This window comes from Pelmatolapia mariae, linkage group LG10_11, assembly GCF_036321145.2.
Source record: "Pelmatolapia mariae isolate MD_Pm_ZW linkage group LG10_11, Pm_UMD_F_2, whole genome shotgun sequence".
NCBI lineage: Eukaryota > Metazoa > Chordata > Actinopteri > Cichliformes > Cichlidae > Pelmatolapia > Pelmatolapia mariae.
In genome coordinates this window covers 26506788-26524310 of record NC_086236.1, presented here as the reverse complement: position 1 = coordinate 26524310, position 17523 = coordinate 26506788, and the positions used below count along the sequence as shown (strand labels likewise).

Here is a 17523-nt window from a genome sequence, read left to right as displayed (position 1 = left end):
AACAAAAAATGTAACAAAATCTTAACTTTGACCTTGACTTAGATGTTTCAATACAAATTTCTTAGTTTCTGTTATGACTTCTAGATGCTATAGGACTTTTTCTGCATGAGCATGTAATCTGCTTAGATCCCCTTTGGAAAAAAGTGGGGAAAAAAATCAAACAAAGTAGCTTTCCAAACTCTCTGAAAGCCCCTGAAGACCTTTGCACAGTACTGTAGTTTGAAATGTTTTTGCTAACTGGTGGAGGGAGTTAAATTTGGAAGTTCTTCGAATGCTGTGATGACCCTGGAAGCTGTTGACACTGCAGGTGGTGTATTTTCACCACAAACACGTGTACACACATTTTTTTTTCTCCCCCTATTCTGTCCATAAAATTGAACCGGTGTTTACTGCCACCCCTTCAATTTCACCTTGATTACTGTGCACTTCGTGAAGGCAACATGGGGCTTGATGGTTAGTGGACTGGTGCTCAGAGAGATTGTCTAGTGGTCTGGAAGGTCACTAAAAGGTTTGATCTTTCTATCAACAATTCGTCTGCGCTGAGGTGTTTGTGAACTAGATGCCGAATGTCTTCTCACCTCAGGACTGCTGCAAAAAGGATGAGCTCAGTGACCCTTTTTCAAAAAAGAAAGAAAGCAGCTTTGTTTCCACTATCGGTGACCTGAGTAAAAGTACAGGAGTATTACAAACATATTATTGGTAGTATATGGGATATTAAAGGTGCTTTTTAAAAAAGTACCTTTAATATTTTTGTCTTTATTTCTATGCCATTGAAGAGATATAAAATGAAGATAAACTAGAGTGAGGTGTACTTTTGTTTAATACCAATTTGTACCACAAGATGGTGCAGTGAGTCAATGTAACCTTGATTTAACCAGGCAAGTCATCAAGAACACGTTCTTGTGAACAATGAGGCCTGATAAAAGAAAAGCCTCTTGAAGATGTTAGAAAAGGGTTCAAAAGCAGCACATATCCTAAAATGTTTCAATACTTTGTTCGCAATAGTAATGCACTGCCCCCTGGTGGTGAAAAGTACAGTTATATTTTCAAGAAGGTAATTGCAAAAAGTACCTTTAAATATCACAAGTATTCTCAGATAATGATTTGTCATATTACAGGCCAGTTTTCTTGTGACCCACGACATGAAGGATTGGATCTAAAACACATTTGTGTCTCAACGGGGCTTTATAAAACCCATCTGCTCTGTGGCTGAGAATGTTAAATGTGACTTTTTCTCTAAATCCGTGTGTAATTGTGTATTTATTACCCTCATCTCGGCCTTATATTTGTGAAAAATGGTTCTATAATTCGCAATTTTATTCCTCAGTTGCTCCTGGTTTGGTTTGTAAGTTACTACAGCACAAGTGTGATTTATGACATTTCTCAGCTCCATCAGTCAAGGACTGCTTCATAGAGCCATTTTTCTATTGAAAGCCCTCACGCATTTAGACGGGTCCTTACATGCTGCTCATTCTTGATAGGGACAGGAACCAGAGGCAGTGTATCATCTGAGTGCATCTCCCGCTTTCTTGTATGAATATATCAGCACTGACCAGACAGTCCCTGACATTTAGTGATCTGTGATGATCAGCATAAACCTTAAATTATCCAATGTCTGCCTGAAGTGCTTTCAAAAGTTTGCCACTGATCTGATGTACATCATGGTTCAAAGAACAGCTACTGCAGGCCCGGTTCCAGCGATCACCCTGAACCCTCGCAGAGTTTAATTAACATCACCAGTGTGCTCACTGAGAATGTGCAGCAGTGCAGGAAGCTGCAAGTGCTCAAATGATTTGGGAGTAAAGTGCATGGCTCATACTTTCTATAGCTCACTCGGGATAAATGTTGTTTTTTTGTTTGTTTTTTTTAAAGTCAAACTCTTTCTATGATTTTATTTTACTGTGCTTGAGAGCTGTGTCATACTTGAAAAATGTGTGATTAATGGGCACCGCCCTCTAGGGCCACCAGCACATTTTCATTTTCCAAAGCTATATAGAACATTGTAATTCAAAGTAAAGGATAATAAAGCTTCGTGTGCAACAAAGACATGCTCCTCTGGTGCAGAGTTTAAAAGTGTCACCTAGATACATCCCCAGAGCATAGCAAACTCTCTAGGTAGCAAATAAGCTACTTCACTGACATTTTGAACCTGTTCTAAAGAGACCAGGAGCCTAAAGCTATGCTAGTGGCTCTGTGAGGCTGTAGTTAGGCACAGTAGGGCTTTGAACTAAATGCTAACATCAGCATGCTAGCAATATTACAAGTCCTAACGGGCTCATATTTAGCAGGTTTACGCCATAGCTAAATATGGTTAAAAGTGTTGGTATGTACAGTGTCAAACCTCCTTTACTCATAGGCAACATAAAGCTAAACTTGATTTTTTTTTAAATAATTGAAAATACATTATTTAAAAACAAACAAACAGGTGATATGTCTCTATTTGACAAAGAAAAAATTACATTAAGTCAGTATATTCATTGTGGTGACAGCACAGTAGTGTGCCGTTTACTGTCCTGTCACAGCAACAGTGTTCTGGCTGTGAGATCACTTGGTCGGCTGGGACCTGTCTGTGTACATGTTCTCCGCATGTGTGGGTTTCTCTGGTTTCCTCCAACAGTCCAGGTAGATGATTGTGTTGTCTGAGTATGTATGGGAAAATGTGCCCTGTAGTTTGTAAACTATGGGAATGGACTACATAAATGTTAGTCCCTAATCCCTGTTTCATAGAAACAACTCCTTGCCTCCTTAACTGTCTTACTTCAGTGTGGTATAGCAAGCCACTGGTAATGTCGTCAGAAAGGGATTCAGGCCTCTGGCTTAGGTCAAATTAGTACAGCCGATGCATCCGCTAACAGAGTGTGATCCATCACACTGTGCTTGTATGTGTATGTGACCTTCTCTGCAGGGTTGGTAGCCTGGTTATGGTTTGGTGAATATATGAATAACCTAACTGATTTAGTTATGCTTGGTTAGGACTGACTCATCACTGAAGAAGGCTCCTGGATGAGAGCTGAAACATCTTCAAGCAGTTCAAACACCTCTCGGTATCTTATGATAAATATCTCTTACGGTTGTTTAGAACATAGAGAAGGGAGTTCCAGACAGCAACAGTTCACAAAGAAAAAATGTATTAATTGTAGTTTCTGACCTATAAAGAATAAGTGGCTTAACTTAGGACTAACTACAACGCAAGCAAACCAAAGTAAATGAAAACCAAATCAGGCTCCCAAGTAGGTGAAGTAATTTCCTTTATTAGATGGGAGGGGCCTTTTATAAGCACCTACAAAGGAGGAAGGAACAAAAAGGCCAACAACCAACAGCGACGTAAGGCCCAGGGCCCTCACATTGTCTAAAATAAAAGTAGCTGCCTTTGTAATATTTTAAAGTATCGAGGGAAATGTTAGTATGAGAGGAAAACAAGGCTAAAAATGATGGCTAAAATTCCACTATGACTGTTTCTTAATACTGGCACAGACATTAAGCACACACTTGCAGTGTGTGTATATTGTGCCTGTAATGTAAAAGGGCTCTAAGACTCAACGTTGAAGAGACTTCATACATGCCTGCCCTTATTATGACTCATTGAAGTGATTATGCAGCAGGCTGTCATCATCCATCACAAAGTCGTCCACATGCTCGGGCTCAGCGATCTCCGCAATGTACAGCGTGGCCCCCACCCCACCATACCACCACCTCCCTTCAAGTGTAGCCATTAGTTAACTCTGCATATAATCCCACAAGCCCCTGATCGTTCGTTTCCTGTTTACTCACACTGCTCGGCCTCCACTCTTCTTGCCACTTGTACATGAGTGAGAGGAAGATGGGGTAAGTTACAAAGGACTGGAAATCCATATATGGAGGCAGAATGTGTGACACAGGTGTCAGATTGAAATCAGACATGAGTCAGTCCAGCTGCACTGACGGAACAAGACAGCAGCAGCACATCCACGTGATCCGAACGACAGGAGCGCCGGCGTAGCCTCAGAAAACTGTGGCAAATGCAAGCTGTCCCGCCGATGATTTCTTTCAGGTCATCTCTAATATTCTCTCAGCAAACTGCCGCATAGTGTTTGCTTCTAGGTGGAATTAAGCTTTGTGTGCCACTGGGCTGGTGTGAAGGGTGGAGGGAGAAAGGCGAGGAGGGGGAGGTGGGGAGGGGGCTTTTTGTGTGATATGGGCCATTGAATGCTTTTCCATAGCTCAGGAACAATAATGAGATTTTTTTTTTTTTCAGAATATCAGTGCCACCATTCAGCGCACTGATTGTGTTTATGAAATTGTGCATACATCTCTCAATGCTGGAGCACAGGATGGGGAAAGCTATTTTCAAAACATTAGCAAATTGTTTTCTGTTATTGTGCAGAGATTGATAAGAGCATGCGTCGACTAAACACACAGACACACATACGGGGGAAGAAAAACATAAAAAGGCAAGAGACTGCTGCGATGGCTCGGATTTACTCACTATGTATTACCATGACTTCATACTGCTGTTAAACTGTAACTACAATAAATTCAATCGGTGCTTTGAACCACTGTAGGTGTATTCCTCCTCTGAAAAAGCCATTTGAGGATGCTGCGACTATCCAGTTTATTTATTATCACTTGTGTTACTGTGTTACCTGCTGATGACAAATGTTCCTGATGAGATATGAAAATGACCTTGAGCGTGACCTTGCCTTCAAATCTCTGACATTTCTCCAAAGCAGATATTGAGACAAATTGCTTGAGATTTCACACAAATCAATTTTATCTGATTACAGACCTCTGCACGCCAGCATTAACCAATGAAAATGCGTTTGCTCCTACTCGTGCACGGCGGGTTACAGTTCTCATTAGCGCTCGCAGCGGCTTCAGAGGCAGCAAAACTGATTTTTTTGGGGGGGCTTTTTTATTGCATTAAAAATGACATGGACATTCTTTTATCAGGACAGCAATACTTTGTAGATGTGGTTTTTTGATGATACCGTATCACATCTGGAATACACTGTGCTGTGATATGGCTGTTTGCTGACAGTAGCTCTGGACATCAAACACTGTCGTTTTGATGGCAATTTTTCTGACAGCAAATGAGGCTGTTAAACTCTTCTTGTCAATTTCTTACTCTGAGAAGACACCACACAAGGACATGCAAGACGAGTGGGAGTTTCAGTGTAAGCAAATCAAAGTTAAAAGATATCAGAGAATTCAGTATTTTCAGCTGTGGTACCTGACACCTTCTCAAATATCCAAACCTAGACACAAAAAGAATATGTTGGTCCCCCCTTTTGCTGATATGATTGCTGATATGATAGCAACAGATCCTTTAAGTCCTGTAAGTTGAGAGGTGGGGCCAACATTGATTAAAGCTGTTTGTCCAGCATATCCCACAGATGCTCGATTGGAATGAGATCTGGGGAATTTGGAGGCTAAGTCAACACCTCAAACTCGTTGTCGTGCTCCTCAACCCATTCCTGAACCACCTGTGCTTTGTAACTGAGAGCCTTATCATGCTGACAGAGGCCACACCCATCAGAGACTACCGTTACCATGATAGGGTGTGTGTGTTCTACATCAATGCTTAGTTAAGGTGGTACGTGTCAAAGCTACTGCCACATGAATGGCATGACCCAACACTTACCTGCAGAACATTACCTAAAACATCACACTGCCTCCTCTGGCTTGTCTTCTTCCCATAGTGCATCTTGGTGCCAGGTGTTCCCCAGGTTAGTTAAACACACGAACACATCCATCCACCTGATGTAAAAGGAAACATGATTCATCAGATATGGCCAGATATGGTTCTGATGCTTATGTGCCCATTTTTGGCACTTTCTTGGGGAGACCAGAGTCAGCATGGTCACCCTGATTGTTCTGCAGCTGTGCAGCCACATATGCAACAAACTGCGATGCACTGTGTATTCTCACACTTTTCTAAAATTTCTGCTATTTGAGCCTCAGTAGCTTGTCTGCTGAATCGTCCGCTCCCCAATGCATCAGTGAGCCTTGGCCACCCATGACCCTGACACTGGTTCATCACTCTTCCACTGACATCCTTATACTTGCCCATTTTTTTCTGCTTCTAACACATCAACTGTGACGACATGTTCACATGCCCCCTAATACATCGCACCTACTAACAGGTGCCATGATGAAGAGATAATCAGTGTTATTCACTTCACCTGTCAGTGCTCATAATGTTATGCCTGATTGGTGCAATCTTATCTTTATTTAAAAGTGTACAATGTACTATCACCAGCCAGCCTATAAGAGATAACTGGCTCATATTGGGTTGGACTCCCACTGGAAGTGGAATGATCCATACTTTCATGTTTATTTACTGAAAATTCTAACCCAACCATCATAAAGCAGGCAACATTTTCCACTTTTCTATTATCCAATTTTGTTGAGCTTGTGTGAATTTTTGAATTTTGTCTCCTGTTTTTCAGGTTTTGACAGGTTTCAGAGATACCTCACCTTATCTGTAATGAGTGGTTGTTTGCGTTACCGCTACTTTCCTATTAGCTCTAAGCACTCCGGCCATTCTCCTCTCACCTCTAAGATCAACAAGGCATTTTTACACAGAAAACTGGTGCCCACTGGATATATATGTGTACTTGTTGTTGTCAGACTTTCTCTGTGTAAAATCTAGAGATAGTTGTTTGGGAAAAATCCCAGTAGATCAACCCATCTGGCACCAACAACGATTCCACATTCATTGTCACTTAAATCACCTTTCTTCCCCATTCTGATGTTGAGTTTGAACTTCAGCAGGTTGTGCTGACAGCATGCCTAAATGCACCAAGTTGTGATTGGGTGATTAGATAGTATATTTTTCTATCTGAGCATTTTGCAGTACCCAGCTAAAGAACCATTAATCCATCGGTAATGATCCCATCAACACCAATAACCCCCCCCCCCCCTTGACACCTACTTTGTATTTTCACTCTGTCCTCCAGTGATAATTGTCACTCTCGCCTGCTTCTACAGTCTGTTGCTCACTAGTTTGCTCTAAGGCAACTATTGATTCGGGAGCATCATCAGATCCATGAAGACAATGATGATGAACAATGAACAGACAGCTGCATCCTCTGTAGTCGGGGGCCAAAACTGATGGCCTTTGTAAGCATGAAATGCTTCATCTGGTGGATAATATGAGAGAAAATAGGGGCACAATATGTGAATTTTCTGAGTCACTTAGCTCATGGTCTCCCCTGCTTTTCATGCTGCTGGCTACACACTCTCGAATTACAGACACTATAATGGCTGAAAATAGACTGGACACAGCATCTTTCCTCACCTGTAAGAATTCAAATGCAAAAGCATACTTTACTGGAGAAAATGATTATATATATTATATATGTATATTCAACGAGGCACATCTATGACAACAGATAAAAGAAACAAACTAGAAGTAGACAAAACAATGGCATTGTATTAATGAGGTGATATAAATGCTGTCAAAACCTTCACCGGGTAGAACGGTAGTGTGATAATCCTTACCCTCGCAACAAATTGTAATTAGCATAATTTATATTAGAGTAATAATTAACATATGAAAGTAATGAGATTACAGTTATCACATCTGTTGCAATTTTTAAAGCAAAACTATCCTGATTTAGATTGTTCATAATCTATAGTCCAACAGGCTGCTACCTATAAAAACCAAGGCCTAATCTATTGGATTATGCTACTTAATATAATTTTTCTGATGTTATTTAAAACTTTAGAGACTATACGGTAATATTCTGTAATGAAAGGTGATGTGAGCTGTGAAACAACAGAGTGAGGATGGGGTCGTAATAAAAGTCATTTCGTAAAAGCTCAGTAGAACAACTCAGTACGCTCCCATTTGTTTCTTAAACAACGATCCACGATCCAAGCCCGCACAAGAAAAGCACCTGTGCTCTTGGCTTCAGACGTTTGCCATTCCCAGAAGGTCATTTGGTTAATGCATATTTGAGTTTTCATGGACTCTTAACTAGTTTTTAATCAGCAATTATTAGCGAATTGGAAGGCTGTGCAGGCACATGACTCTCTGCTGGCGGGAGAGTGCCCATCAATGTCACGTCAATTTCCATGCCAAAGGCTACATTAGGCCTGGAGTCTGGGAGGAAACAGCCACCTGAGTGCCTCATCTCCCCATCCACAGCAGTCTTCTCATCAACTATTGACTCTATTACACAGCACTGTCAAAAAAATTTTCCGCTTCAAAAGAGGAGCAACCATTACATGGCTGTGTGGGGAGATAATTTAGTGATGCACATAAAATTAAGTGCATATCCATTGAACATTGCTCATTATTGCACTTGAATTCCTACAATGCCAGGCTCGTGTGAGGATCCTGGATGCTTCCCAACCTTTCATTCCTTTCCCATTTTCAAGGCATAAACACAACTTGATGATTTAGGCTGATGTGATACATAAATAGCTGTCATTTTCATCTATATCTAACCTACCTGTAATTGGCAATTAAACATTGCCAGCATCTCAGACTAGCTCTTAATTACCGTTAATAAGTGCTGAGGGGCTCTGAGGTGTCCTCGCAGGCTGAGGATGGGGGATGTGAGTCTCCTGCAGCACCACATCACGCCATGAATATGCATGGCGGAAAGGTATTCTTCCGCTCTCTCTCCCTCTGCTTTTCAGGCACACGGAGGTGGAAATGGACCACCTCTTGAACTTCTTCATTACACCTCCACAGCGACCTCAGCATCGCCGCTGTCGTTGCCATGCTGCATCCTCGCAATGGCATTTCCGTGCACTGTGGCTTGTTTTGTGTTTGCCAGGAGCTGTCACATTCAGCCTGTTAGTGCTGGCCCATGGGAAATTTGCACAGTGCGACTGGTATGAGGTGAGGCCATCAAATGAGCCTGTGACATGCTGCTATATGCCCCACATATTTGCTATGATCTGTGTTTGTGTCTTTGTTTGGATAATGCCAATCACGACCCTTAGCCCCTTTCACATTTACCCTTTTTTTTTGAAACAGGAGACACATTTTCACAGTATAGAGGCTCATGCTCAAATATCATTTATAGTATTTCTACTTTAAAGCAAACTTTGATTTCACAGATTATTACAGCTTCCTTTTCTCCGCTGTGAGCTGACATTTAGCTCCCATGACTGCTGATTGTCTTGCCGAGTTCCACTAAAGACCCGAATCCTTGTATTTAAGGGCCGACGAGTGTAGAGTTCTCTGATCATAATGGCACTTTTAATTAGCACTTAATTAAAGGCAGGTGGACTGGAAAGGTCAAGCAGTTAGGCCTCTGAGTTAAAAACACAGTCAACGTGAGCATCGGCTCTTTGACAGATTTGTCTGCTAATTACAGTGACCAGAGTCTGGACAAACTCTGTTCACATCTGCCTGAGGTTAAGCCATTTTTCATATTTACCATCTTTGCTTCTAAAGTTTTCCCTGTATTAATGTTTGCTTTGTTTTCTTTAAATCTAAGAGTCAATTCCTCTGACAGACAGCAAGAAAATCCAGAGCAGTTTCTTTTGTAAGAAAGTGAAACAGCCCACACTGCCAAATTGGATCATCATTGTGCTCATTACACAAACACAAAAATGAATGCAGCGTGATCTAAACTCGCAGTGCCTCGGCTGTGAAAAACAGAGCTGAGCCAAGAGTATTGATCTCAGTCTGAATTTATGGATTGCCGTGTCTAAGTGAGTGATGGAGCTGTCGGACCGTCGGTCTCACCTGACAAGCACCCACATTAAAAATCCTGATCCCTGAATTCCACCGGCGTCATGTTTAACTATCGCCATCTATCACAGTAAACATATACAAAAAAAGGTGTTTTAAATCTATTGTCGTGAACTCAATACACTATTGTTATCCTCAGTGTGTCTGTGAGTTAGCTTTAGTAAAAAATGTGTGAAAAAATGGAACGATCCAGTCAGAAAGCAGCTGAATTTTTTCTTCATTGTCAAGTGTTTCACCTCAGAAAATGACTCGGAATCAGATTTTTGCTTCTGCCATCTGAGGTTAAATTCTCCATCTCGGGAAGAAGCAGAACTAAGCACAGCATGACAAACGCATCAAAAGGTACTATTGTAAGGCCCTGAAATGGCCTGTCATGCAGCAGCCTGTTTGCTCATCTACTCCATCACATCCCCAGCCATTTATACACTGAGCCTCAGCTAATGCTGATGCTCTCCATGTGACGCTGATGAAGAATAAGGCACTGGCGAATGCGCTTCCCTGAAAGCACTGCATCTTCTCAGGCGCTGCGAGAGACCACTGTGGGGCAGCAGAATTACACGTCAGTCTTTGTTTGCTCACCATTTTCCCCAAATGCATCTTAGGCTATTAATCCTGCTGACTTATGAGAGACCTCGAAGGATCCCAGGTGCTAACATGCTCAGTGTGTGTGGTCTGGTCAAAATGCGGTACGATATTATCCCCTTTTTAAAAAATAAAATAAAATAAACAGAAAATAAACATAATTCTGTGATATAATAGTGATAGTTTCCCACAAATCTGCACTTCATTTTGAAATGCTGTGTTATTCGGGTTCAGAAAAACACAAATACAACGCAACAGTGGAAAGAAGTCATATAACAATTCAGTTTATTTTATTTATTTTCCAGACAGACACATCGATTTCTGGACCACAGTAGAGGATGGAAACCTTTCACAGACATTTTTTTGTCAATATTATTATTTGAAAATACAAATATAAAATTAGACTTTCCACATTTGATATGTGAGAGACCCCCATCCATTATTATTATCATTATTATTTTAGTATATTTTACAACAGGGCTTGAGCAAGCCATATGATAACCTGAAAGATGCTTTCAGATGTCAGTCAAGTCTGTCTGTCTCTCGCCATAAAAAGTCGGTTAACATAAAAAAAAGGGGCAAGTGTTAGGAATGGGCAGACAGCGGTGGAGAGAGCTCTGCGCTCAGCCTGCGGAGACACGGCAGAGCCTCACACTGCAGGCCGTGCAGTCTGAAGAGCCTCCGGACACCCCTCGTGGCCGTGCGGTCCACTCCAACCTCGACAACACGCCGGGGGAGAACTCGCATGATGGTGAACCAATAATGATGAGTGGACTAAATGAACCTGGGCGTGGCTGTGTGACGAGGATTATTCTGTATACAGCTGAGGTCTCCAGTCTAATATTATTCAGTTCAAATGAGCGTGAATTGCAAGTATGTATATTCATCTATATACATATATATTGCAATTATATGTATATATTTGGCGATGAGCATGGCGTGAGATGGCAATGGTTTGGACTGGAGGGGAAGTTCACCCCAAAAACACAGTAGTACAGGCGAACTTGTGCCATTTCCGTCACCTTGAAGAGTTCAGTCCAGATTTGTGAACATGAACTGATCTTTGATACATCGAGCCAAAAAAACTTTAAATAGCGTTGTTAGCGAGAGTCACTTTGTGAACTGGCCGGAGACCTAACTTTGTGTTCACTGTGACGGTATCCAGTATCTCTCAGAGATAAGGGCACACTGTCTGGTTTTTTGCTTTTTCAAAAAAACCCATTAGCACCACTATGAGTAAGCCTCTTTTTGGATAAAAATGCTCAAGAACATTCAATGAGCCTTCAAAGTCTGTCTGATTCATTGGAAATGGAGCAGAGCCTGTAAAGCCTGGTGTTCCAGCTTTTAGGAAACTTTTGTTCATATTCAGAAAACGCTTGTGAACCCAGGATGACAGAAATCCCAAAAGTGTGTACGGTTTCAGGGTGGGATCCCCCCCCACCCCCACCTCGAACTGATGGGGTTTATTGTTTGGCCATTGCCTAGCACTTGCCTCGAGATTCAAGTTTAAATGGATACGGTAGTACACTACAAATGTCAACACCTTCCAGGTTGACTTTTTTTCTTTTTTGATTATTTTTTTTTTCTTAAACCAAGTCCCCTCCCCTCTCCCCAAATGGATAAGCTAGTCTACTAAGATGTGTAACATTCATCAGCTGTAAACTGCTGTCAGTTTGAGATAAAATGAAATTACAGCAACAGAGCCATGCTACCTTAAAGTCCAAGCTACAGGATCACAAAACAATAGAAGAGCCAATTTTGATATTGTGTGAGGGAAAACAAGCCATTTCAAGCCTTCTTTCCAGTGAAAAAGGGTTAATTATAGACTAAGAGACAACAGGCACAGCGACAGCACAGTGTAGTGTGTGCTTGCTGCTCTGGTATATGCTGTTTGGAAAAAACGCCAAGAAAACTGGAACGCGACTGGGTTGCGTTTGAGTTAATTATACAATTAAAATATTTAAATGAACAGGAGGAATTTCTTTATTACTTTGAGAATTAAATTATAACCAAACTGTGTTCAGTTATTGTTCTTCTGCTATTAATACATTTCTTTTTATATTTCAAACAATAAAACTTTTTCCACAAATACTGCATTTTTCTAAAGTGAGTGATCACTTTACCTTGCTAAGATACTGATGTATGCGATAGTTGGCCGCTGCCTAATTTTAATTTTTAAAAAAGAACAATTTTACTTTCAGAAAGTAAAGTAAAGATCATTTACTTTCATCATTTACTTTAGAAAAAAAACAAAACAAGATAACTTATTAGCATCACTGACAAAGCTGCTGTGTACTCTATGTGCTGTGTGCAACTGAGCAGACTGGTTAGGAAGAAAGAGCGCACTAATGTTAACTTATTAACAACAGCGTAATATTAACCGTTAATTTAAAGAGCCAGTAAATTAGCAAACAGAGATTATGCTCAAAAAAGGCTCAACTGCACTGGCTTTATTAGGGGTCCAAGCAGCGCCTCCAGCAGCAATCCCATTGTTTTAATAAGTTTGTTTTTGCTCGTGTAAATCTAAACATGTTAAGTCTAGGCATCCTTTGACACGGTTGTTAATAATAATCTATTCTAGCTTGGCAATGCATCACAGCTTCAGGTTGCAGGTCCAACTCTGGACAGGAATTTAACTGTCTATTAATCAGACGTGACAAACTCGACACCCCTCAGCACCTGCTGATATTCCTCTAATGGTTCTCTGTTCAGTATTTGCAGTGTTTCTCTGTGTGTGTCAGTAATGCCTCTGTAGTGTCAGAAACACTGTTAACAGATTCAAATAAGATTTAAAAAAAGTCATTAACAGTTCCCAAATAAATAAGAGCTCAAAAACTGTATCATCGAAAAAAAATGACACCAGAGGAGCCTGGGATATCTGCAAAGTGTACAAACATTAAAAGATAGAAGAGGCTCTTTAAACAGCTCTGTGACTGATGACGTATGTGGTAATAACTCGCATGTCTCTTAAAAAAATATGAAATATCTTAAGTAAAAATTGTTTTTTTTTCCCCGTGATTTCAGCTTGTGTCCCTCTTGAAAAAAAAAAAAAGGAAAGAAACAATCAAACACAAAAGTTTTGCATATCTAGCATTAGCATTTAAGGTAGTATGGCACACCCCTTTAAAAACATTCAAGGGTGGGGATCCAAATAATGCCTTGTGTACAATTCCATCTTACAGCAACTATTTCTCTATTGTTCATCCATGAGAGCTTTGGTTAGCTGAAACCATGTGAGAGTGGCAAAACCAAACCAAAAAAAAAAGAAAAGAAAAAGAAAAAAAACATACAGGGAAAAATTACAATGAACCTCTAACAAAATAACTGTCTGCAAATACCAGAATAACATGATCGTTGAGAGAAAGGTATATCTCGACTGGTCCTAAATCCACTATTCACTACAAGTATTATATTAATGAGTCCTCTATAACATCTACTTTGTAATTACAGGAGATAGAAAAAGAGCGCAAGAGGGAGAGGGATAAATATGAGAGAAAGGAGAGGTAGAGCAAGGGAGAACAACAAAGAGCACTACACTGGTATCAAAGACAGCACTCTGTTTACAAGTTAACTGTGATTTCTTTACACACTAATGAAGTACATGAATGAGCAACAAAATATCGTAGGATCTCTGAGGATGGGGAATGGAAAGAGAGAAAGTAATGGATGCACAGTACATTTTAATAGTATATTACAATTATTAATATATAAACCACAAAGTATCAATAAAACTCTGATTAAACTTGAAATCAGCAAAGAAGCATCTTTTTTTTTTATAGTTTTGTGTTTCTTATTTTCTTTTACATTTGAACATTACAAGTTGTTGTTTTTTTCTTCTTCTTCTCTTGACTGTTTAAATTATTACTCGATCACACCTCCATATCGTTTACTTTAAAAGTAATCCAGCATAGTTCTTTACCTGGTTGTTTTAAAAGGAAAAGAAAAGAAATGAGACATGACGCGGGTAAAAGGAAAACAGCAAACGCATCTGCAGCGGCATCGAATTTCAAAACTTGAACGCATACTGGAGCCTATTATTATTATTATTATTAATAAATCATCATCACGAGTAAAACCATCGACCGCACGTACTGTGGAAAACCCGGTGCAGTGGTAGATAGTGAATTATTCAGTGTCATCTTTTGACCCTGTATTAAATATGGTCAGATGAGACATGGGTCTACTCTATAAAGAAATCCAAGTGTACACAGCAACATAACCAGTTACTACTTCCCACGCTGTGAACTCGCCTCAAAACGCTCAAGTGTTTTGTCTAGTCGAGAACACAATAGCTCCGAAATCCTTCATGCTATCCCAAAGCACAGGGCAGTTTCCTTTTTCTTTTTTTAAAAAAAGCCAACATATACATGTGCAAATAGAAAAAAATGGCCTGTACTTTACAACTCACAGTGCAATGATTACTTGCTTAATTACCTTTCAGTGTTTTCATTTGTTTTGCCACTAGAATAAATTAAAAAACCTGCCAATGATTCCATAAGAGAACTCAGGAAGGCTGAGGTATGGTATCAAAACGTTTACTTTCCTAATTCACTCAAAAAAAAGAAAGAAAAAGATCTGAGTCGGACAACGAGCGTTACATAAAGACTCGAGCACAGAGCCCAGGTATTGTGTTCCAAAGGAAAGAAAAAGAACTAATCGGGAACGTGCAGGATGAAACAAACATCAACATTGCAGCTAACAAGTTCCTCTCAAGAGTAGAAAAGTGTCAGGATGCGCAGAGCCTGCTTCAAGTTCTAATCTTCACATCTAAGTACAGTGTGCTTTGGATTTAATCATCTTTTTTTTTTCTTTTAAACTTTCTCTTTGAAATGATACTGATACTGTAACAGTTAGACAAAAAGATACCAATCAGGCTCTTTATTTTTTAAAATTATTATTATTATTATTTCTCCAAAACTGTGTTGACTCACTGCTTGTAAATTTTGCTGGTATGACACTTGTAAAATTATTCAGCTTCAGTATTTACAGAGCAAGTGTGTGTGCGCTAGGCGTGTGTGTGTTCGTGTGTTTGTTTCCGTGTGGGGTTGTTATACCGTCTTCCAGCAGAAAAAAAAAAGTAGAATAATAACTGTTTACAGCTTTGTCTTCTATTCACACGCTATAACATGTTCTTTTGACACACCATCACAAAAATATGCTATTCTCTCACTGAGTTGGTTATATGCAGTGACTGGAATAATATGTACAGCTACATTTCTTTTTCTCAAGTTTGAATTCACAATGTAGTTATATGAAATTTGTTATAGCATATATATATATTTCTAAACAACAAAAACAACACTTATAAAAAAGGACCATAAAAATATTGGAGTCCTCTTTGTATTGCCCAAAAATAGGTAATTATGGTTAACAATGAGACATCACAAGAAATAAAACAGCTACTAAGATTTATTACTTAGATACCTTCTTTAAAATTTCCTTAAAATTTTTTTTTTTCTTCTCCGAGTCTTTCCGCACTGAGCTTGTCTTTTTTTTCTTGTGTTTTCTTTCTTTTCTTTTTTTTGCAGAAAGACTGAATGAAACATCCCGAGCTTTTTTCCTTTTAGACTCACAGGTACAAAGATGAAGACGTGACTTTGAAGATATTCTTGGCTATGACCGCCGTACTTCAAACGAAAAAAAGCAAAAAAAAAAAAAAAGATTTACACAACAATACCAGAAGATAAAATAAAAACGACACAAAATTAAAGGTTCAACTAAAACGACTCTCTCAAAACTAATCAAAAGAAAAGCTAACAGAGGAAGAAAGTAGGTGAATGAACTCGACGTGAAACATCATACCAAACCAGGTTGTAAAGTTATAGGAGGTTTGGATTATAGTACAGCAGTTGTTATTTTTCTGAGATGATAAACATTTTCTTTTCTTCTTCATATGGTTCCGACTTTCGTTCGTTTTGCCGGGGTGACGCTGTAGTGCTTGAAGTTGGATTAGCATCACCTGCACACAAAGCCAATTAGAAACTTCGTCCTGTCTTTCCTGGGCCACCAGATATACTCTGCTGGGTGATAAAGGAAAAAACACAACAACAAAAAAAAAGAAGGAAAAAAAGGAACAACAGCATTAGAAAGCATACATTTAATTAGAGTAAGTCTCGAACATAAATAATACTCGCTGTGACGCATTTCGCAGGCTTGCTGAAGCATGAATAACTGGGATATGATTCTAAGAAACTGCTACAGGTCAAAATTTCCTGCAAGCATAACAGAAGCACCAATAATTACTGTAAAAACAGCCTGTCCAATAACAAAAAGTCTAGGCTGTCACAAATACCACACTATATACTTAAACGGCTTATTAATTTAGCATTTGTGCATATATACTGACCTGCCACTTTATTAGATATATCTGCTCATACCAATATCTAATCAGCCAATCACATGCCAGTAGCTGATTGGTTAGATGGAATTAAACCTACAGCAGCAGAAGACCACATCGCCTGCCACTCCTGTCAGACAAGAACAGGAAACTGAGGCTACAGTTGAGGTTGGTGCGCGGGGTCACCAACCTCAAAAGTAGAAACTGGAAAATTCTGATGGTTCTTTTCACCACCAGAATGTGGTGGAAACTACATGAAAGCATTGCTCTATCCTGCCTTGTATCAACATTTCAGGCTACTGGTTGTGGTGTGATGGTGATATTTTTTGCCAACTTTGGGCCTATTAGTACCAACTGAGCACTGTTTAAATGCTACAGCCTAGCCTACTGTTACTGATCTGACCTATCCCTGTTAGGATGCCTGGGTCGTTGACCCAGGATTTTGAGTTTATTATGTTATTTATCATTTCTGGGTTTCTTTGAGTTCTGTCTTATGGTTTATGTCTGTGTTCTCTAGTTGCTGTCTCCCTGTGTCCAGTCAGTCTGTGTTATGTTTCCTGTTTTATTTTGACGGTCCATGTCTGATGTTAATGTGTTCAGTTTACGCTTCCTTGTCTCGTCAGTTCTGATTTGCCCCAGCTGTGTTTCCCTCCTGTTGCCCATTCCCTGATTGCTCCCTCTATGTATTTAAGCCCTGTGTTTCAGTTTGTCTTGGTCGCGATCTACCCTTATCTTGCTGTGTGTTCCGTCTGAGTAAGTTTATTTGCAAGTTTGTTATCGTTTGAGTTCAGCATTAAAGCTGTTTTGAGTTCACGTTTTGCCGTCGAGTGTCTGCACTTTGGGTCCTCCTACTACCACCCCTACCTGCACACAGCCATTACATAACAATCCCCTTTGACCACAACATACC

General features: G+C 39.8%; 1 protein-coding gene across 7 annotated transcripts in view; it reads right to left on the bottom strand.

Annotated features, from left to right (window-relative positions):
* Positions 1-10544: 10544 nt before the first annotated feature.
* msi2b (musashi RNA-binding protein 2b) overlaps positions 10545-17523 on the bottom strand; it is a 256295-nt gene continuing 249316 nt past the window's right edge. For 6 of the 7 annotated variants that reach the window (XM_063488312.1, XM_063488316.1, XM_063488314.1 and 3 more), the window contains one exon: positions 10545-16293. The gene's annotated coding sequence lies outside the window, so the exon portion shown is untranslated. Of the gene's footprint in view, positions 16297-17523 lie in introns of all 7 variants that reach the window. The other variant, XM_063488313.1, reaches the window with a different exon arrangement.